This window comes from Lepisosteus platostomus, chromosome 2, assembly GCF_059453375.1.
Source record: "Lepisosteus platostomus isolate fLepPlt1 chromosome 2, fLepPlt1.hap1, whole genome shotgun sequence".
NCBI classification, from domain to species: domain Eukaryota; kingdom Metazoa; phylum Chordata; class Actinopteri; order Semionotiformes; family Lepisosteidae; genus Lepisosteus; species Lepisosteus platostomus.
In genome coordinates this window covers 10774242-10797502 of record NC_142612.1, presented here as the reverse complement: position 1 = coordinate 10797502, position 23261 = coordinate 10774242, and positions in this window count along the sequence as shown.

Below are 23261 nucleotides of genomic sequence, written 5' to 3'. Positions count from 1 at the left end.
TAGACAAACACTCGTAGCTTCAACCCCTAAACCAGAAAAGGTGAAAGCAAATGAATTGTTTTCCAAAAGGTACATGTTTAGTCCATCATCTTCTTCTCTCACTGCTATTCCTGAATACAGAGCAGATGTCTTTCTTGTCCAGTAGAAGATATACAGGTATACTACTGATAACAGCCTCAAAGATGCAAGCTCATTACATTTTGATCCTCAGTCAACACAGCCTCTTCTGAAATGTGCTGCATGTGGCTAGTATCACAACCAACAGCCAAAATATTATGGGAAGCACCTGAGTGGGGGCATTTGTCAGATAGGCCATTTTAAGGACATTGTTTCCCAAAAGCAAATGTATAGACATGTGACTTGGTTTAAAGCTATAATGCACAATGAAATATTTGCATACAGTTTGTTTTCCATATTACTAACTTTTGACACGGTCTACACAGCACAACTTTGATATAAGGGGCGCAATGCTGCCTTCAAGAAAACTGTGGGCAAACTTCCCATCTTATTTAATTTAATGTGGCCTGGGCCGCCTGCCTGACTTTTGCTCGCAAGTTAAATAAGAACCATTGATTTAATAAAGCATTTTTGGAACATTTTGTATTTAGAAAAGTCAGAAACGTTTCTTAATCTAAAGGTAAATTAGATTGCTACCTCAGTCAGATTATGTAATTTTACTGGAAAGAAAGTAATGGGATAATGAATAATAATGTAATATAAAACTTGCTAAGCAAATTTTCTTTTCAAAATAAAGAATATGTTTTCTTCTTCTTCTTCTTCTTCTTCTTCTTCTTCTTATTATTATTATTATTATTATTATTATTATTATTATTATTATTATTATTATTATTAAGGGGGCAAGAAACAAAGTTGCTAAACACTTTGTTGAAAATCTCCTTTGTACTGTTCTTCTGCTGGAATATTCAAATCCTTGAAAAAATCCTGTACCTGCATCATGAAATTTGACATGATTGTAGAGGCTAATGTAAAGTTCTGTTAGAGTGAACATTACACTAATACTGTAGGTCATGTTATAAAGCAGGCATTTTGGATTTTTCACAGATTTGTTGGATTTTTTAAAATCCTCTTCACTTAAACTTTAGTACTGGTGTAATACATTGTACACAATGTTACTTTATGTTAAACATTTAGGATTATTCAGGATAAACTGATCGGTGCCTGGTTTGGCTTAATTTAATCTCATTCAATTTAAGCATAACTGGTATTGTTTAATTATCTCCACTGAAAGTTCCAAAGCTACAGTATATTTGCATTGTCTTTACTTGCAGGTGCAGTATAGTTTGCAGTCAGGAAAATATTGACTGTCGGGAAAACATCAGAATTTTGTTAAATATCACGTAACATTTGCTAGAAATATTAACAATATCACATTGGCTTTCATAAAGAAACTTTTCTTGTTTTGTTTCTGATTTTTACACTTTTTGTTTTTTGTTTGCACTAGAATTGGGGACCTGTATAGAACTCCTTGTAAAAAGTGCAGCTAAGAATAAATATACTGCAGGAAGCCATGTGTGCTCTATCATGTCTTCAAATGCACTTCTTGTAACTCCACAGATTGCAGATAAAGTCATTATTACTATAGAACACAAATAAAAACTGTGATTTTTGTCCCACTTAAAAAGTAGCAAAGTGAGGATCCGTCCACATGAATCAGCTGAACAATTGGAAATCTCAGAGTTGGGGCTGAGACTGTGCTCCCTCCTATGAAAATCACGAGATATGGTCTGGTCTCTAATATTGTCCTTAATCGATTGGCTTACCCAGTTTCGATTTTATTTAAACCTGAGTAAATGGATGAGCACTGACTTTATCACTTTTTTGCTGAATCTTTAAACTTTAACTTTACGAAAAGATCAAATTCATACCAAAACACTGGTCTGATCTCACCACAAAACTAGGTCTTCTGCTATGTCCCATGTTCTCTACAGAAATCTAACTGAAGCCAACTGCATTAGATTCCTCTTTTACAGCCTTATGTGAATGCCTGCATTTATTTTCTCTTTAGAGTGTTTCTAACTGCTTTCCAAGAAATTTAAACTGACACTGACCATTTTGAAAAATAGCTACTCTGTTATATACTGTAACCTTTGAAATCATGTTTTTGCCAATGACCTCATTATGGAACAGGTTACCCAAGAATATATACAGTTATAGTATAAAAACTTATAACATTTCTATTGAACACTGTTTTTGGTGTGACCTCTAAACACACCTAAAGGTGAAATGCAATGTTTTTCTTGACCTAAAGCCATCAGTACGTACTGGTGTTCTATAGTAGTTGAGGTGGGTAGCTGCGTCAGCATGCGTAGGCTGTAAAGGAACAAGTAATAGGTTTATTCCACGCTAAAAAAGAGAAGAAAGAAAACACAATGTTTCGGCTGTGGAGTGTGTAAGAAAGATAATGTGGGAGGAAGAAGAAGAATTTTCCAAGGCCGTAGTTTGTCATGGCACCTCTGAGAGCCATGATCACACTGATCCCTGTTTTTGCAATCTCAAAGTACAGTTTGTGAACTCCTATAGCAGAAACACTTCAGAAACTAAAATCATCCTGAAACTTGGTTCACACGTTCCCCCTTCTCTCAACAACAGGCTTGTTGTCATCAGATTGTCTGTTTTCATTTGTATGTTTCAATTTACATCTCTCCTCATCTCTCTCAACCTCACAACACTTGATTGGCCACTCTGCCTCTCTCCTGCTCCCAGCTCCTCTTCTCTCCTGGCTTTTGTTTTCCCATGCAATGTTATCTTTGCTGACTGCCTGTCACCGGCCAAGCGACCAGGTTTGGCTCAAAAGAAAAGAAACTCCAGTCTTCTCCAGAAAAGAAACAGCAGTCTTCAAATACAAACAAAAGGGACGCTCTCCCAGTCCCTTTTATAATAATAATAATAAATAATAATAATAAAAATTGCTTACACTTATATAGCGCTTTTCTGGACACTCCACTCAAAGCACTTTACAGGTAATGGTGACTCCCCTAAACCACCACCACTGTGCAGCATCCACCTGGATTTTATATAAAATGTCCCTGGAGGGACATTTTATAGTCCCTCCTCTCCAATGACCATCCTCTTAAAGGGACCCACTCACGTTTTTTTACAGACATTTAACAGAGATGGGCAGTTTGATCAAAATAAAGTATTTAACAATCCATAAAAACTTATACATTTTAACAGAGTCATGCAAGAGTTATATATACACTTAAACAAAACAAATAACCTTACATCTGTTATTTATAGATGGCTCACCAGTAACCTTTCCCTTTAAGATCATTTGTGGGAGCATTGGAGAATACTACAAACAGAAAAGGTGACTGGTGGCCATCTTGATCAACACAATACAATACTCCACTGGGGGAAACACTGCAGTGATTTTAAGGAAACAAAAAGGTACTTTTTTTACTTCATTCGTATCACATACACAAAACAACATTTTAGGCTCTAGAAAATGACTGATAGAACAAATGCATAGTATGAATTTGAATTTTCACTTTGCTTTGGAGTAAAATCTGCAGACTGGATTTTGCTCCATCCATAAAATATGGATCTGAAATATTGAAATTATATCCAAGAAGGTGTTAAGTAACATTGTAAGAGAAGTTTTAATCCATAAATTAATAATAAAAATTAATCAAAAATATTTTTTTTCGAACCTCTTTTGCAATGTTCTGTTGACCTGCTGGTCAGGCAAAAAACAGCAGTCCAATGTTTGAAAAAACGCTTTCCGTGTGCTGAATTTTATATTACGATAACTTGAGCGAATGCTTTAGTGGTAATCGTAATCCTAACCTTTATACAGCATAGCCCTGAAACATGTATTTTGTATACAAATTCATATTTTGACTGGTTTTGGTGTCATTGGAGCCAAGTTCCAACTCAGTTACTTCAAGGCCTCGCTTTAGATAGAGGGTCTAGGGGTGCCCAAGCTTGGGTTAGGGTTTAGCTTTATACAATGCATAGACAATTTGTGATGCCTTTGCTGTGCTTTTGGGTGGATTTGAAATGCAGGAGAGCCTTCCACGTGCTGAATGTTCTTGTTTGTTGTATTTTAAGGCCAATATTCGATATCTTGAGCCAATACTTTAGTGGTAATCATAATCCTAACCTTTATACTGTACGACCCTGAAACATGCATTTCGAATACAAATTCGGGTGATTTTGACATCGAAAATTAAATCTGATAAAGACTCTATTACATTCTCAATATATACTTTAAAAACTCCTTGTAGTTGGTATTTGAAAACATTTTGATTTGTTTTGGTGTCATTGGAGCCCACTTCCAACACAGTTACTTCACTTTAGATAGAGGGTCTAGCGGTGATGGAGCTAGGGTTTGGGTTAAACCTTCCACAATGCCAATGCCAATTTGTGATGCCTTTGCTGTACTTTTGAAATGCAGTAGAGGTGATATCTGCTGTTTATCTGAAAAAAAAATCTAATTCATGTTTTCAGTCAGTTGAAAAATGCTCTTAACATGGTTTTTAGATTAGCATAGTTTTCAGGCCACTTTAGGGTTAAGGTTAGAAAAACCATGTAAATTTGATGCAACTTATACTGTATTTCTGGTTCCACTTCAAATGAAGAATTGACAGAGGTTGTCCACTGGAATGGATTTTCTCCACAATCTTATTATCACTCAGTTTTGAAATATGCCTCCTGTATTGTGTAATATACAGTAATTGAAGCAACCAATTCTATCTAAAAAAAGTTGAAGATTGGACAAAAGTATCGCTCTTCTTAAGGTTCACTTGGGCCCCAAAATACTGCTATGATGTTACAAAATGTCTACCCACTGTTGGATTGCTAACCCTAACCTTAGCATGACCTTAAATTGAGCAATTCTCCCGTGTATCGGAACCTTCCTTTTATCAGATTTGAACATGTTCCTTAATCCAAAAAATATTAATTAAAACAATCAGATCCATTCATAAACACTCTTTTAAATGTATCTTTTTCAAAAATATGTTTTCTATTGGCAGGTTTTCAATCATATAAAAATAATGCTGTTTGCACAGTACTTAAGTGAGCATACGTTTTAGGCTAGGGTTAGTGTTATGTGATCCATCCAAATTTGACACCACTTATAGTTCTGGTTCCACTTGAAATGACAACATTAAGTGTTTTTCCCACTGGAATGGATTTTCTCAGCAAATTCAATATGCCTCAGTCTTGAAATACACTTAATGTACTCTTAAATATAATTACAGAGGCCATATCTATCTGAAAAAAAGTGAAGATGGGACAACAGTATCACTCTTCTTAAACCTCACTTTGGCTCCAAAATACAGTTACGAGGTTATAAAATGTCTAACTACTGTGAGTTTGCTAGCCCTAACCCTAGCTGGGGCTTAATGTGAGCAATCCTGCAAAGTGTCTCTGAAGCTTTCCGTCCCTCAGATTTAAAAATGTTCCTAAATCCCCAAAATTCTACAACATGTCTCCGATGCCTTCTATTCATTACATTTGAAAATATTCCTCACTCCAAGAAATATAAACTAAAACAATCAGATCCATCCATAAACACTCTTGTAAATTAGTATTCTTCAATTATGTATTATCTATAGGCAGATTTTTAACAAGTTGAAAAATGCTGTTAGAGTGCTATTTAAGTGAGTATGAATTTCAGGGCAGTCTAGGTTTAGGGTTAGAATAACCATCCAAATTTGATACCATTCATACTTCTGGTTCCACTTGAAATGACAGAATCGAATGAGGTTGTCCACTGCAATGGATTTTCTGAACAGTTTCAGTATGACTCAGTTTTGGAGTATACTTCCTGCACTATGCAATATAATTTAAGTGGGTATCTGAAAAAAAGTGAAGATGAGCCAAAAGTTTCACTCTTCCTAAAGCTCACTTGGCCCCAAAATACAGTTATGAAGTTACAAAATGTCTAACTACTGAGGGATTGCTAATCTTAACCCTAGCTAGGGCTTAAATTGAGCAAAAGGTTCTCTGACGCCTTCCATTCATCAGATATACAAATGTTCCTCAATCCAAAAAACAAGAGCCTAAAGCAATTAAATCCATTCATAAACACTCCTGTCAGTTCGTCTTCTTCAATTTTATATCTTCTATAGGTATTTTTTCAGTTAGTTTAAAAATGCTCTTAAATAGCATTTAACATCACTCCTGTTTTAGCTTCTCTATTTTGGATTCCACTATCATATTGGAGGAACTTCAGAATCATTTTTCTCAACCTTAAAGGTACTAAGCAATCATTCTCCTTCCTACCTCAAAGATATACTAAGATTTTACACTCAACAAATACGTTTTTTTCTTTAAATACTGTGTCCATGACAAGATCTCATACTCTGGGCAGTAAAGCTTTCCATCAAAATGCAACTCAACTGTGGAAAACTTTAATTTAAGATATATGAATCTCCCCATCCCCATCTTCCAATTAAAAGTACAACTTCAGGCTGGCATTCCCTTAATTTTAATACAGAAATGCAGTTTCTCTACATATTCTCTCTACCTACAGTAGGTACTTTTGATTTGTTACATCCACTGTTAAGTGCTTTGAGATATCTTTACACGAATTATGTTAAATTATATATTTTTTTCATTATTTATCCCATTTCTGTAGACCTAGTATATTCTTCATTTGATCTCTTATTTGCATTTGAAGTAAACTTTCTTTGGCTGATGAACAGGTTTTAGTTTGAAATTTAAAATCCTATGTATTTCAAAAACACATGCAGCATTAAACCAACCCTGTTTATACAGGTCATTTCAGTTATGAAAAATAACTTTTATTTTCTATTGTATATATGCAGAGCTAATGTAATAGGATACTCCAGTACAATACATCCATATTTTTACAAGCAATCATGACAATAATATATTCTAAACTATTTTTTATTAATTAAATCAATTTATTTTTAGAACTGTACCTTGTAATTTAGCTTACTGTAATTATATTTTGTTTCGATGTATCATACATATTATAGATGCATTTTTATTTTAGATAATTGTGATATTTAAGAATACAGCAAACTTATTGTATTCTTCATTTGTTTAAGTACAGTTACACATACTTACAGTAAAATAAGTTGAAAGGTTAGATATGTTATAGAATGTTTTTTGATGCAGGACATTTGGAGTACATGACTATAAAGTTTCCAGACTATTAAATAGTTTTTGGGGAATTTGAACTGAATTTTCAAGTGATGTTAGACTCTGTAAAGATGGGTGTCTTGGGAAAAGAGGTACATCCTGGAGAATGGGGAAGGAAAAGATGTTGGCTGCCAGAAGCTGGACTCTAAGGAGTTTAGTCTGACACCTTGCACATGTTCAAGATCCACTGTGCCACTTTAAAGACATAAAAATGTCCCAGTTAAATGACTAATGCCTTTACTGCAATACTTAACTTTCTTCAAAGAATAAAATGAGATGAATCTATATTTCAAACCTCTACCCAAAGACCCCAAAGTACAAAAGATGTTTTATTATTTGGGTAAAAAACTATTCTGTACGTTACATACAACATACATTATCTGATATAACATTCTTCTTATATTTCACATTATTGCTTCTTGTACATTATGAAAGTTTGCATTTGAATGAATTCTTAATTCTGTTAAAAATGACAAGCACGGTCTGTTGCAAACTTTTTAACTACTGTTTTGTTTGTCATATTGTGTCTAAAATCATCAGTCATTTAAACAATATTGTTTAAAGGTCTACATAAGAACATTTAGGAAATCCAGGAAATTAAGAGCTCAATTTAGTTTGACACAATTTATTTTGATGTTGATGTTTTTTTGTTTTCTTTCATATTGCAGGTGTTACGTTTGTTTTTGTTTCTTATGCATTATGAGTCAAACAAAGGATGCTGACATTGTGCAAAAATGGGAATTCAATTTAATAAAAAAATAATTCAGACAAAATAATGTAATTACTATACAGGAAAGTCAATTGAGAATAAATTCTCATTTACATTGACTTGCCAGCTGTCAGACTAGAATCTATTATGAACAGTTTGTAAACGTTTATTATACTGTATGTTGAGAAGCATTAAAAACACAACAAATTCTTTTAGTTCCAATAATCATGTTTAATGGATTGCAGTATATAATCTCCACTCTGCCTGGAAGATTGGATCTGAAACAAAATGAGAAGAAAACCTAGAGATTCTATATGTGAGCAAAACTTTGGGTCAACTAATAAAGTTTTTTTAAAATCTTGGTTTACAGCATGAGGACTGGGAGCATTTAAGTTCAATTCAACTGATAACAGTTAAATGGTACAGTTGTTTATATGAGGAAAATATAAATCCAAAAAAAATCAGTGTTGATAACCTCTTCTTACAAAGCTTGACATCAAGAAATTAAATTGACAGTATTCAATTCATAACACTATTTGCTGCTTTTGCTACAACTGTGAGTGTATTGAAAAAAGGCCAGCATAGCTTACAACGTTCACTGAGCGGTTTTTAGAAGTATCTGCTGATGCTTTCTGAAAAAAAGTCCCCGTTCAGACCATCCTATGTTGCAGAAACAAGTGCTCCCATTTTCCCATCAAATCATGTACAGTATGTTGTGTGAAATTTATACTGGACTGATACTTTTATCCCTAGAATTAGCAAAAAGGCACATCTCCCCAAAATGTACCTTTTATTTATTAGCAGCACTATTTATTCTTTTAGCTGTGCCACATAACATTAGACCTCCTAATGGCATTCCATGTGTTCCTCACAGCTACCTGCGTGAGTCTGCAATAATTAAGCAATTTTAGGCTTTGAGTGACCTGGAGAGATAGCTAGTCTGTACCATGGTGTGTCCTTGAAATGTCTCCTTCATCACTTGCTCTCATTCCTTCATCTGGCTGAATGCTGGTGTCAGCACTGCTGTGGATCGTTCCTCTCCTCCGACTCTTATTGAAATCTTATAAGGATGCGTCAGACTAACTCAACAAACAAAGCACCAGGGGTCAGAGTCAGGGAAGGAGGGCTAGAGAAGCAGCCTCACCAAAGGCAGCGAGATAATTCTGTGCTCTGTTTAAGGTTAAAACACAATTTGCATTTCAAAAGACACACAATGTGCTACCTCAGGGATTGTCATGGCCAGATTCATGTCATTTAATGTCAACAGGCATCAGAGCCTTGATAAAATTAATAGAGCTCTATGTGATTGATAACCTGGCTCATCTGCCATTCCCACTGAATACTCCCAGAGGTTTAGAAACTAGAAACAATCCTTAGATCATTTGTGAAAGAAGACCAATTTAAAATATGCTTCTCTGAGCTTGAAAGAGGAATTCGACAGTGTAAGCATTTCCACAGAATTGAACGAGGCCACTTTATATTAATTCTAGTGTGTTATTTCATATCGTAGATTTTTGTGAAAGATAACAATAACCTCTCTTCTTACTTCAAAATGAACCCGAAGGTCACTATTATTTACTCTGGTAGAAAAGGCTGGTGACATCTCTTTTTATGAGAATATAGCATAACCCTTTGTATCTATCCATTACTGAGAGTAGGAAAAACAAGACAGAAAAAAGTTGCTAGTTTATAATACAGTAATGGTAAAAGGATCCATCCATTATCTTAAGCCATTTATTCCTAATGTAGCCCATCTCAGAAATGCAGGGTGTAAAAGAACTTCCTGTTTTTTCTTTTACAATGTATTTTTTTGTGAACAGTAAATAAGAAGATCATGTACTGCAACTGTTATGCTTGGATGATGAAGGCATTGTTGGTCCCACTGCATTGGGGCTCATAAACTCAAGTGGGCCCCCAGGAGACTGGAAGATTTAGATGTTTATTAATGTATTAATCATTCCAGTTCTACAATTATCCCATAATGTGATTATGTTGATAGGCATTAACTTATTAAAAAGAGGCATTTTTGTATTTCTTTGCATTTTTACTGTCTGTAGTACTGTGACACAGGAAACAAAATACAGTAAAACCTTGGTTTAACAGAAATGAATGTCAATTATTGAGGAATGTATGTGTAATCATGGGTGTTTTTTTCCAGCCTAAAGCACAATATTATATGAGGAATGTATGCATACATGTGTACAATATTTTAGCAACTGCAATCAACAGTCAGTGAAAACTGTTACTCTGCATTTTTTTCATCTCTTTATTTAATATATCATAAATATACTGCATAAAATTCACCAAAGCATAATTCAAACAACATCCAACATAAGCAACTGACCTATCCCAAATGGTAATACCATTTATATTCTGGATTTTCAAGCAATGTGGATTTAAGCTTTGTTTTATTTTTTATGCATTTCATTATTATTGCGAGGAAAATCTGGTATTTCTGATTTCGGCCAATAAATTATAATGATAAAATTATACGAGCACTTGTGTCTAGTGCCACCTTAAAAGATGACGGCCTCAAAGGACAGACAACGCCACTCTCCAGAAAGAGGCAACTGTTGTTGTTAGTGATGTGCGGGTTAAAAAAAAAAGATCTTAGATCGGATCGGGTGCGTTATAGAGTTCGTTTCTCACAACCGTGGGTGGGTGTGGGTAAAAAAAAAGCCGACCAGCGCATCACTAGTCGTTGTCCCACCAGTCTTCCACTAGACAATTTGACACTGCCTAGGTTTTCAATAGGTTGATATCACTTTCTGTTACAGGCTATGTGCAGATGAAAAAAGGATGGTTATGTAAGTGACAAATTATGCAATGAAATGACATCAAAATAAGGTGATGTGTAATGTAGAAAGGCTCATGTAAGCCCAGTGGCATATCTATAAGAGTAACCAAGACAACTGCTGTTTTTTTGGCATAGTTTTACAACTTTACAACAAAGGCAGGCACTAAACGTCTGTGAACATAACTACTGTGTATATGGAGAGCCCTGCTGGTCTTTGGCAGAACACTGTGCAGTTCATGCAATAATAATGCGTACATGAAAAGAGTTAGATACTTGGCTTACTGTATATTCAAAGTCAATATGTGAATAAATGTGTCCAAATCTGATTATGGAGCTAATAGTAAGGTTTTTACTGTGATAATGGGTTGAACAATGCTCATTAAATTAAGAAAAAGGCCAAGAATGTCAAAACTGACAGAAGAAAGGAACTTCTGAGTAATGGAACAACTCTTAAGCATAAAAAGTGCCAAGCATTTAAAAAAAAAAAGAAATTAACAATTTTATTAAATACAATAAATCAATAACTTATTTTTTCAGTTTTGTGAAATGTTAGAAAAAATGAATGATGAAATAATGAGTTACACAAACATATGCTATATACTTGATATATATCTACTGTATATCAGAAAGCTTTTTGGTACCATATGAAAGTGCTTAACCGAAATTTCGAAGGGACGACAACAGCCAAGCCTTTTGGCATGCTAGTTCTAAATTACAATTTTTCCCAAAGTCATTTCTTTAAGCTATGTAATACGCAAATAACTTATTTCTCATTTTGTTTCACAAATTCCACCTTTAGAGCTACCCTTTTGTTCTTCACTCTGCATGAGAGTCCCTGGCATCCCATTCGATGGGCAGGGGGCTGGCCCTCTGTCAAGTTAGTTAAGCTAAATTCTCAATAAACACCTCCAAATGCATCTAATAGTTGGATCTCATTACTGGAGAAAAAACAAAGTAGACAGAGTTCAGTTCTCCCATACACATTTGGGCCACCTCTGCCACTAAAAAAGGAATAAATCAGACATTATGTTTTTTAAAAATGTAACACTTGACCCACTATGATAGGCAAACAAATGTTTGAATATGTCTAACTGAAAAAGATTGTTATTATAAAACTGATGAATAATATAAAAAGCATATCCAGTAGGTCAACAAATCTAATTCAGATGTTGAAGGTACAAAAAGGTAAGTGGATTTATTTCACCAGGAAGACAGAGTATAGAGGTGATGAGGACAATAATGACAGCCACAGTATATCGGAATACCTATCAGTGGCTATAGGGAGCGACAGGAGTAATAATACTGAAATAAAGCAAGAACTAATGCTTAGTTGCAGACATAAAGTTTGTTTCTATTTGTAGATGCTATTTGTCACAGATTTTTGTTATTTACATTTGCAGTAAAGACAGACATTATTCAGTTACATTATAGACTTTGCAAAACCTTATGTTTTCTTGCCACTGGGTGAGACTTGCTTTTATCATAAGGGACAGATGTAATAGCCAAATCAATAATACAGAGATGGACAGGTTGTGGTGGCAAATGCTGCTACTGAAAGCAATATAAACATAAAATCTTCTATAAACACTGGCAATAGACCCATCCCAGAATCCCACAGATTTCTGTAATGATCCTCTAGCAAAGAATTATAGGCAATTTTGCAAAGCTTAGGAACTGCACAGGTCTGCAAGGTTTTAATCCTTATTTCTCTGTCCAGTCTTGTCTGCTGAGCTGATGCCTTTGTCTGTTATCATGATAGTAACAGTAAAATGTGATGCAGTACAATGGCTAGTGTAATTGAGGTAAACAATTTAATAAACCCTCTTTTCTCCTGACAACAGCCATAACTATCTCAGTAAAGGTGACTTTTATACACAGTACAGTTAGAAAATAAAAGTAAAACCTTTCACTATAATCCATTACTGACACAACAACAATACTACTGTTTATACAGTACATTAATTGTACATTAAAAACATAATTATTATATCAGACACTAACACATCACTGAACTTTTTACATTGACAAGCCTAAACCGTTACTGCATGCCTTCACTGGCCACACCTTGCAGCTGACGATAATTGCTATCTATGAACCTAGACAGGACTAAAAGGACAAATATGGTATCTGCACAACCTCGGGCAGGTTGAACTGATGTTGTCTTGGGACGTATCTTGTCATGTACTATGCTTCCTGCACATGGTGAGTTCTCCTTGACACTCTTGCTCACTTTTTAATTCTGAAATTGATTGTTTGTGCCTCAAAATGCTGGTCTTCAGATATAGAATATATCCAGATATTCAGATTCATCTTGACGTTTCTCGTTGTCTGGTTCATTCAAGGGCTATAACCTCTCAGACGTTGACATTGATATTGCATTTCTTCATGTTTTTTTACCAAATTTTTGAAATCCTAGTCTAAATCCTAGACAAAAACATTATTAGGGAGCAGAGCGTTTGACATTTGACTAATCCAACTGAGCTGATGGTGAATGCTCACGGTGTCTATTTTAATGCTTTAATAGTTATGCTGCCTGTTTCAGTGAGAACACTAATGTTGCCACTTGATCCATAAAAAAGCCTTCCAAAAACAGTACTGATGGTACAGTATGACTTCTCTTCTTTTAATTGTGTTTTGAACACAATTAAAAGAAGTTGTGTTTTCAACTTCGTACTGTACTGTAAAGTAGGAATGATGACTGCATGGAAGCTTCCTCAGATGGACAAAGACTGCACTTGCAGGTTTCTCGTGATGCTGCAGTTCTTTATCAAAATAACTCCCAGGGTATTGGAAGTGGTCTACCTTCAGCAGACTCTCATCATGATTCCAAATTGATAGCACTGAGGCATGTGCAATTGAAACCTGTAGCCAGATAATTTTAGTCTTCTGATTGTTACTTCTCCATACAATACCTCCATACTGTACATTTGTTGACAATTGTTTGGGTATCTGTGCCTATCAAACACCATACTATTGCATCATCATCATTATGGTGGCATCTGACAAATAATTATTTACTGTCTACCCATTTCTTGGGTGTCAGCCACACCCAAGAAATGATCTTGTCGTTTATCAAATTGAACATGATTCTCAAATGTATTGAAAACAAAGTAGGGTGGTGACACACCCTTGTTCAACTCTTGCGTGTTTATTGTGCTGTTTAAAAATAACCATTAAAATCCTATTTACTTGTTTATTTTACTAGATTTATTTTATACTCTATTAATGAAAAACATGTCCTTTCTATGAAGATGACTAGAATTTGTGATTAAACATTCTCTGTTTATCACCCAGAAATTACTTCAGTATAACATACAGTAGTTGACATGTATTTAGTGTTGGGCAATATTTGTAAGTATTCCTTTGAGAAATAATGTATTTGAATCTTATACAAAGTTAACATTTACTAGTACAGAAATCTGCATTTCAGCTTTCTGATTATATTGATATTCTAAAGAAGGTACTGTAGATGATTTTTGCACATATTTTCCTAACTGGCATTGTAATGGATGCAACACTTTTTCAAATGTTTCAATCACCAAAATGTGCTTGCCCGTGCCCTCACCTTAAAAATAATTAAGCAATTATGACTGCTGCATTTCAAACATTGTTTTGTAAACTTTTAGAAAGATTATGGAATGCAAGAGGAAACAAAAATTATGTGCAGTGCTTTATATTGTAGTATCTATTTAATAAGGCTGAAGTTGATATGTGGAATTTTTAATTTTGAAACTGAGAGGAGGGAGAAGGGTCTCTTCTTTTCTTCCACACTCTTGCATTCATTCCCATTCCTATTATTCCTACAATTTTAAGTTATTAAGCAAAAAAGAGGATGGAGCTGTATTTGAATCAATTATTTTCTAAAGAACTTTTCATTTGCATCAGTATCTGTTCAAAACCTGAACAAATGCCAAATGTCTTTGTGTCCAGTTATTTATAGTTTTTGATAATTGTGCAGGAAATATCAAATTTGCATAGAGTGATTATTGTTGATTGTTTATCTAGCAGTCAGGATGTTTCAATATTCTTAGGATGACAGGTTGTCAAGTACTTAAAACTCATCCATTTTATGAAATTTGCATGTAATTAGGCAATAATGAAGAGAATATTTGTGGACAGGGGATTTGTGTTTTGCTCTGCTGGAAGAAAGTCAATCACATGACACAGTACTAACATTTACATTTTAGCAATTTTGATGCTTGAGAAATGTAGATGCTTTTTGAAATGTATTCAGTTTACTTTATTAACAGTGGTGGATAAAAAATACTGCATTACTCTCATTATAAACTGCATTTCATAACAAAGTTTACTACCTGGCAGTTGTTTGTCACACAGATAAGAAATGCAGAAAATAAAAAAGAACAATAATAATTTCCCAAAGAGTGCACACTGTCTTATACTATACTACATTACAGTGTCTTAGGGCAACTTTAGAAACAAATGTATCCTGCAAGCCAAGAGCTGTCATGAGCTTTACATATATTAAACACATATTGAGGTAGTATCATTTTTGTTGCACGTGTACTGGCATTTTATTGAAATGCTATTATAAAGGTAAATTCATTAAGCTGTTTATCTAATATATCTGCACCACATGCTTTGCATCATATACGTATCCTCATGAATATATAAGGAACTTACTCAACTTGCATGATGGTTGGATGGACACAGTGGAAAAATACAAAGACATTATTTATTATTATTACTATTATTATGAATTTAAGACTTTTAAACATTTCACATGTAGGGCAAAAGGTGTCCTCTCATAAACCTACTTGGTTAACTCTTCGTTCATCTAATAACTTGCCTGGCTAGCACATTGTTCTACAGTATATATAAATGCATAATTTATCTCCAAAGTAAATCAAAACACAATATTTTTTGAATTTGGATAATTCAGATGTACAGTATATTATACTGAATGCTAGAAAGAAAATCTGAAATAAACTGTGGAATTTCATTTTAAAATTACAATATATCTTTCATCCTGAGAGCAAGTATCATACAAACCAGTTTTGACTAACACTCATAATGTCAACTAGATCATTAAATAGGATAAAGCCCTTTAAATCAGGTTTAATTTTTGTATGATCTTACAATTCTGTCTTGATTTCATAATAACTACTCTTTGTATTCTCTCCGATTTCCTGTTATTCTCCCAGCTTTGAGTATTATTACTATAATAATAATAATAATAATAATAATAATAATAATAATAATAATAATAATAACTGTAGCTAACTCTTTAAAGCTAACAGCTTTATTAAAGCTCAAATATCAGAACAGGTAGGGAAATACACTAGCCTACAGTATACATTTGTACAGTAAATGGAAATTAAAATAGCTACTGTGTCATCTGTGCTGTGTACTGTTTAGGTGATTTGGTAAGGCTACCAAATTAACTGTTCATTATGATAAAATCTTACAGTAAAGAGCGGTCTTCCTACCACTAAAGTCTATTGGCAGAACCACTGAACTTTGATAGGAAATCATTGAATATGAGATACTGTACAGTTCTTAAGCTGTTACTGCAAGATATGCATGCTATTTGGTGATACGTACAGTGTTGTGCACTTTTCTTAAAAGTCATTTATATAATTCTGAAGTGAAAATTTGCTTCAATAAGAGCTCCCCAGGTATAGGTCTGCACAGTTTATTAAAAGACAAATACAGTATTAAGTATTCGGCCCATAATTAAAATGTAGCTTCTAACTCCACCATACAAGAGTCTGATTGAATTTTCCATGAGTTGTGAAATCCTTTTTAGAGCTTATCTCTTTGTAGTCCACCCTCTTAACTGCCACCAGACCCCAGTCCCAAACTGAAGCACAACTGTAATTTAATAAATTCAGTTTAATTCAGGGGTCAAATGCATGTTTTGAATTTATTTGATATTTTTCCAAGTGTTAGGAGGAAATATGATTTTCAAATGCCTCCAGAAGTGATTGAGCTTCTAGTACAGAGCTTTGTGGGTGACCAGAGATCTGCCAGGATCTGAACATAAAAATAAAAGCCCAGGTTAAAGTTTTAAAGAGAACCTATATATTTCACATTGCCTGCTAATAGCACTGAAGTGGATCATCACATTGGTCTGCTTTTTCACATACTGTAGCTGTAAAGAACCTGAGGATTTTAAAACACATTTAGGATAGGTGATCACTGTCCAGCTCTTTGTTGTCTAGATACGTGCACTTAAGTTGTCAATTGGTTAGAAAATGAGAAATCGCAGTGTTAAAGTGCTCTCTAAACTCTTGGCCTCTATGTTTTGGTTTCCACAATGGAAGTTTAAGTAATGTTGACTACACACTGCTATACACCACAGCCACTTAGGCTCAACAGCTCAATTTGAAATGTATGGTACCTTAGTGGAAAGAAAAAATCCAGATTCCAATTCAAAGCAAAAGTGCATTCTTACTTATCACTGTACTAAACAGTTATATCATTTTTCAGAATTAATCCAGTCACATTACATGTAACCTGGGCAAATGAGATGAGCACTGAAGTATGAGCATATACCTGAAACTAAGTAAAAGCTCATTCATGGTTACTCAGCTGATGAAAAAAGTCAGTGTCTCCATGCCTTACCCTTGATTTGCAAAGGCAGGTATGTGCAATACTAGTGATTGAACTTACCTTTTTTTCAGTGTGTGTTCAACTGTGGCATGGTGCAGCATGGCGATCAGCACTGTTATAGTAGCACTCAGTATAGGACTGGGTGCATTCTATGTAGAGTTTGCATGCTCTCCCAGTGTTTGCATGGGTTTTCACAATGAACTTTTGGTTTTTCCACCTTACAATCTGGCAAGGATAATTGGTTCCTGTTTGTGTGTCCTGCGATGGACTACCAATCTGCACAACTGTAGTCTTGCCATGAGCCCAAGTGTGCCTTCAGAATAGGCTCCAGGTTTCCACATCTGATAGTCTGAGAATAGATGGATGATGATAATGCCGTAATTGTAGACATACTATAAACAATTATTGAGGAGTTGTCTGTGTTTTCATCTTACTTCATTCCTTGTTTTTGAAAGCAGAAAATGTCTAGTCTATAACAGTTTGTTAAAATAAAAGATTTGTTAAAAGGTTTTTAAAACAGATTAAGTATGTACTGCAAGCTCTATCTTATAGAAAGTAAAAATTAAATATAGCAGGCTTACATGGATTTGCATACCTGTTTACAATTGATTGAATATGGAGTTTTCTTTATTGTTGATGAGATATACAGTACATAAAGATTAAAAAAACATAATTGTTTGCTTTTACTGAAGTCTGATGCTTGTCTGTATTACCAAGCTTCATGTGTGATTCAGGAGTCCATCCAGACACTGCATTGTTTCTGATACTCCAGTAAAGAAAGTATAATTGCACTTAGTACAGTATGTGTTTGATATTAATCTTCTTAAGATTATGATACAATTCTAAAAAGAAATTAGAGGGAGTTACAGTATATCTTGCAAATATTGTTGTTCCTGTTTAATATATTCCTAAAGGCCATGTTTTTAGTCTATCCTAAAATCTAATATATTATTCACCTAAGTATACAGTAGGTGAAAAGAATAGTTCTGATACAGTATGCATTGAGGATTTGTAATTTGTATATGATATTTAATTATTTAATTTTTTGTATATGATATTGTAGCACTAAAGAATTTATCCATACAAAACTGAAACTGAATTTAAAAGTGCCTTTAAGAACTAAAAATTACACTCAGATACAAATAGATCAAAGAAATATGCTTAGTGCAATGCTGAGACTGCCATGTGTTTTAACACTGAAATATATTCAAAGAGCTGAATGTGACTATTAAGCGAGGAAAATTCAATAATCATTGTGTCTTTGTGTTAGTCTTGTGACAGAAAATTCAGACTGTGGGGGATAAGTCTTAAAATTTGATAATCAAGCTTTAACATAACATAACAAAATCACACCTATCACTGTGTCTAGTCATATACACAAGCTCTCTGTCACAGAATATGAATTCCTGAAGCTTGCATATATTGAAACAAGGCTTTTTCACCCTTATGTTGTGTTTTTTGAGAAAATGTTATGTTTCCTTGTTTTTGGCTTGCAAACCAGCTGCGATCCCTCACTAAACATGTACTGTATTTATTTTTTTCTGTTAGAAAACTAGACAGCACAGTGGTGCTATGGTTAAGGATTCTGTTCCTTAGCTATGAGCTTCTTTGTTTTATTCCAGACTCAGGCACCCTGTTAGCTAGAGTTTACGTTGGTGTTTAGGTTATCCCTGGGGTTATGTGAGTTTTCTCTTAGACCCTTGAATGACAGGTTTCATTTGGCTACTTTAAATTGTCCATGCCAAGGATCGATTCCTGTAAGGTGGGCTTCCCACATCATTACAATGCCTTTTTAAGAGTGGATCTGATGCCTCTCTTGTCCATGCTACAATAAGGTACAGATAATAAACACAAATTGTTTCTGACAAGGCATCTATAGATTGAGGGTAAAACCAAATGTCATTAGGATGAAACTTAGTATGGTTGCAAACTAGTGAAGACCATTCTGCCCATCTGGCACTTTGACCTTACTCTGTACATCTCAAAAGACGAAATGCGGAAGGCTGTTAACTCCATTTTGTATTTTTGACTAGTGGAATAGAAAGATCCATTAAAACTAAAGAAAACCAATGAACAATTCAGTTAGTATTTTCAGGTCTACTTCTGTCTAGGCACAAAAATGCCAAGAGATAGTTCTTAAAGACAGTTTACAACACCTGTATTAAAAGTGATGTAAAAACATGACCAGAAAAATCTAGAAACATGGCAGGGTAGCTTGTTTCAAACCCCCACAACCATTTGTGTAATAAGTCTTTTGTGTAATAATCTTATCCATCATCCAGAAAATGAGCTCAGCATCCACATCCTGAAAACGAACTTGAACTGATCAAGAATACAGTACAGTATGTACAGTATGTACTATTGCTGCTTTTCTGAGACTATTTAAACTGATTTCAGTCTGTACCAGTTGTCAACACACAGGTGAAAGTGTTTCTTAATCCTGACCAAGCTGTCTTAACAGATAGATGTGATTATGAGTTCAAAAAAGCACATTGAGAGCACATTTAGAGCTTAATACATGAAGGAGGTGTTATAATAAAATAAATGCAATGCTATTGTATCACAATACATGACTGTACACTACAGGCTGCCGTAGAGTTATATATAGAGGTATGTGTGTAAAATTAGTAGTTCACCGGAAAATTAATACCACATTTTTACAGAATGAATGAGTTCGTGGTAAACATATTGCAGTTCTTATTGGCAATTAAACAAAGTATAATAATGCTAAAATGACCCTTGTTTCAAATACAAATTTTAATCTTCATAAACAGCTCATAATAATATGGACTAGACTTGCATGAAAATACAAAACATATGTTTTAAGAAAGGGTACTTGGAGATTAGGCATTACGATGCCAGTACCTCAACTGCATTGTAAATGTACAAAATGCAACTGAAGACAAAGCAAATTTGCACCAGAATCTGGGTCATACAGCTTTACTTTATTTTTCCTTCCAAACTTCTGGATACATATTTTTCCTCAGATATATTCAGTCTTGAATATATAACAGGCTGAGCTTGACTCAGTCTGTTATATCTCCAGTGCTTCATTGAAGTGAGTAACAGCAGGGCTCCAGTACTAAAACTGAAGGGATTCAGAAAAGGGGACTGGGGGTGGCATGTTAAATAATAAATGTTTTTTTTTGTTGTAATAAAATGAGAGCATGCAAAGCATGCAATACTGGCAAGACATAACTGAAAATACGTATAAAGCTGAACCATCAAGTCGGTGACTGAAATTCCCTTGAAAAAAACTTCACTATGGCCCAGTAGAACAATTGTTCTTCAGTATCTCCCAAAGTGATCCTGCTGCACCCAAATTTATGGGCAATAGCTCATATTCTATTTCATTTTAGTTAATGACCTAAATTAACTTCAAACCAAAAAAACCCAAATATACATATTACATATTTGATAAAGATAGTTATCAGAAAACCTTTGTGTAAGTCTCTTTAGGTAAACTAATTCATAGATAGCCAAAAATGCAAATAACGTTTTATGGCTATTTCATACCAAACACTTTGTTTATATTCACTTACTGTATATTGCAAGCAATGTCAGAGATGAATGAAGTATTTCACACCCGAAAAATATATAAGCTAGGTATTTCACAGACATTGCAACACAAAATGAATGCATTATATCTTTATATAAAGGATGACCATATAAAAATGACATAATTAGCTGTTAGATTTAACATGAATTTTATTCAGTATGTCTGAAATACATTCGATCTCAAATATTTCTACTGCTTCTAGGTTGATCTTCTTTAACTAGTTGCCTGATTCTAATTAGTGTTCCCCACAATGTTCTATGTACTCTCACTAGCACAGCAAAATGACACAAGTGCTACAACTTCCTAACACTCACACTTCACAATGCTATAACACCAAAGCACTGCATGTGTAATATTCTACTTAGAAATGCAGTCTGTGCACTTCTTCAGGCAACAAATTTTTTAAACAACTCATATATTTGCACTACATAGTGTAATTTTCTTGTGATTTTTCAATTTAGATAAATTAAAAACATACACCTGAAAAGATTAAAGCATACAACTACTGTATGATGCAGAAAATTGTGCACCTATCAAAAATATACAGTACACAGTATACTATATTCAATACCATTACCTGGACTAAACTGGAACAGTGTTAGATTAAAAGAATATTGGCAAGTTTACATTTCTATTACTATGAATAAAAATATGCAATAACAGAATGCTAATTTACAGCACATGTTGTTCATTGAAGACATGATGGAATTTGCTTTGTAGTGAAAATTAAAAAATCCAAGCTAGATGAGAGACCTAATTCCAGAAACAATGTCACCTTTACCTTCCTAGCAGTTCCTAACAGTTTTTCCTTTACTTGTTTCATAATCTTGCTAAATAGTAAGCTCCTAATTTTCAGGGTTACTATGGGTTATAACACTCACAGAGTGCCCTTAAAATGCATACAGTAGATATCATAAAATGGTTGCTGTATTCTCGTTAGCCACTAGTACACTACCACAGAAGTACGCTAAAAATCTAATTTGTTCTAGATTACAGCAGCCATGTCACCTTGTAACTCACAACTGACAACCCACTGAAGTTAAGCTTGTCTGAACGTGGTCTGTACCTGGATGGGAGAATTCCTGGGAAAACTAAGGTTGCCGTTTGGAAGTGATGTTAGTGGGGCTAGTAGGGGATGCTCACTCTGCGGTCTGTGTGGATCGTAAAGCCCCAGTATAGTGAAGGAGACACTATACTATAAAAAGGCACCATCCTTTGGATGAGAAATAAAACCAAGGTCCTGACTCTCTGTGGTCATTAAAAATCCCAGGGCATTTCTCGAAAAGAGTAGGGGTGTTACCCTGGCATCCTAGCCAAATTTCCCATAGGCCTTTGTCAATAATGGCCTCCTAATAAAACCCTTCTATGAACTGGCTTCATTACTCTGTTCCCCTCCCCACCGATAGCTGGTGTGTGATGAGCGTACTGGTGCACTATGGCTGCCGTCGCATCATCCAGGTGAGGGCTGCACATTGGTGGTGGTGGAGGGGAGTCCCCATTACCTGTAAAGCACTTTGAGTGGAGTGTCCAGAAAAGCTCTATATAAGTGTAAGTAATTATTATTATAGTTATACTATATAGGTTTTTTCTTTACAGTAATTTAAAAAATGTTTTAAAAAGGTGGAAAAACAAAACCTTAAATAAAAGTAAACAAGTACAAATTCAGAATCCCTTTCCTATGCATATTACATTGCTAATGTTACATTTTAATTCTACCTTACCTTTAAAAGTCTGCAATATTTAATGTTTCAACCAGTATTTGATAGCTTTATGTCATTATTCATTTATCTATTGTAAAGGCTTGGCTATTTTATGTAAATGCATTGTACATTAACCTGTCTGGCTAGCTTAATGGTTGCTCACTATATGTGCATTTGTTCTTATACACTTACTTAATATATATTTCACATACAGTACATTAATGAGATTTTACACATACAGCCATATATCAGTGTTTCTACAATCCTGACAAAATGTTACCATTCCAGTGAAAGAGATTCCAAAATATCTACTTGCATAGGAAGGAGAATGAATACCAAGTTGCTGTGTGGTACTCCAGAAATTATGAGACATGGTTAGGCATACTGTATATGTTAAAATAGTATTTATTTTGTGGAAATTGTGTGTAAAAGTCTAAAATCTAAGTTTAGTTCTAATGCACATGCTATTAGTTTGAGTTTGCCAAACATATGGCTGTTATTATTAATCCCAGAACCAAAAAATGTTAAGGGCTTGGGGCAGTTCATTTTTTGTAAAACACCCAGAGCAGTATCCAGATTGTATCTCAATAAACGTTAAACAGACCGTCAGGGGGAAAGATAGTAAAGAACTCACTGAAATTTAAAAGGTAGCATGCATAATGATGTGGCAACATTCCCTCTGGATGTTTCCTTCTTAGACCAAAATCTGTAGCCCCCAACATCAGAAATGTTCTGAGTAAATTAAGAGAGGACTTCAGCTGACAAGCTGCACTGTCAGTGTTTTAA